Consider the following 923-nt stretch of genomic DNA (forward strand, 5'->3'; position numbering starts at 1 on the left):
ATATTTTTTTGTCTTGCTTCCTTTTTGAAACAATATTTTTGAGAGTCATTCATTCATATATGTCGTACATTGTATAAACATACCATAGCTGATGGACATTTGAGTTTTTTAGTTTTTGGCTTTTAGGTGTAGCTCTCTGCACACTCTTGTATACGTCTTTGTGTGGATATATGCTTTCCTTTCTCTGGAGTAGTAGTGGAATTGAGTCAGAGGGTAGACACACATTTAACCCAGAAACTGTTGAACAGTATTTTCAAAAGCAGTTGTACTATTTTGCATTTTCACCAGCAAAATAGTTATTAGAGTTGCTCTACATCCTCAACAATACTTAGCATTGTCATATTTAAAAATTTTAGCCATTCTGTTGATGTGTAGTGGTATCTTACTGTTTTAGTTTATGTTTCTGTGATGGCTAATGATATCAGTCCCCTTTTCATATGCTTATTGACTATTCCGATATCTTTTATGAAGTGCCTGATTATTTTTTCTCATTGGGTTGCTTTTTAAAATTATTGATGTGTAGGAGTTTCTTATATAATCTAGGTTGGACTCCTTTGCCAAGTATATGCACTTTGGGTACTTCCTGTCAGTATGCACATGATATGTTTTGATATCTATTTGTACCAAGACCAACGAATGTAGTCAGTACATTTTAGGAGGAATGATTGTTTTGACCCAAAAGGTAGCAGCATTGATCAGCTCCCAACCACAGCAAACTTCAGAGAGTGGCCAAATGCCTTCAGGATGCTGGAAATTTCCAGTAATCCAGTTTGGCGGAAATCACAACTCTGGTGGCCTCAGGGCTCTCGCTCAGCTGAAGGGCTGCCTAGGTGTTCTCTGTGGACCTTCTCTATCTGAGCAGCACCCTCAGGAGAGGCAGGAAAGAACAAGGCATTTCCTGGAATAGTGAATTCTTTTGTCTT

The 923-nt window shown here is 37.9% G+C and overlaps 1 protein-coding gene across 1 annotated transcript in view; it reads left to right on the forward strand.

Moving 5' to 3' along the window:
• Positions 1-923, forward strand: part of LOC103594889 (INO80 complex subunit C-like) — a gene marked incomplete at its 3' end in the record, with an annotated part of 19,277 nt that overhangs the window by 2,380 nt on the left and 15,974 nt on the right. The gene's annotated exons all lie outside the window — the stretch shown is intronic.

This window comes from Galeopterus variegatus, unplaced genomic scaffold, assembly GCF_000696425.1.
Source record: "Galeopterus variegatus unplaced genomic scaffold, G_variegatus-3.0.2 Scaffold1638, whole genome shotgun sequence".
Classification (NCBI taxonomy): domain Eukaryota; kingdom Metazoa; phylum Chordata; class Mammalia; order Dermoptera; family Cynocephalidae; genus Galeopterus; species Galeopterus variegatus.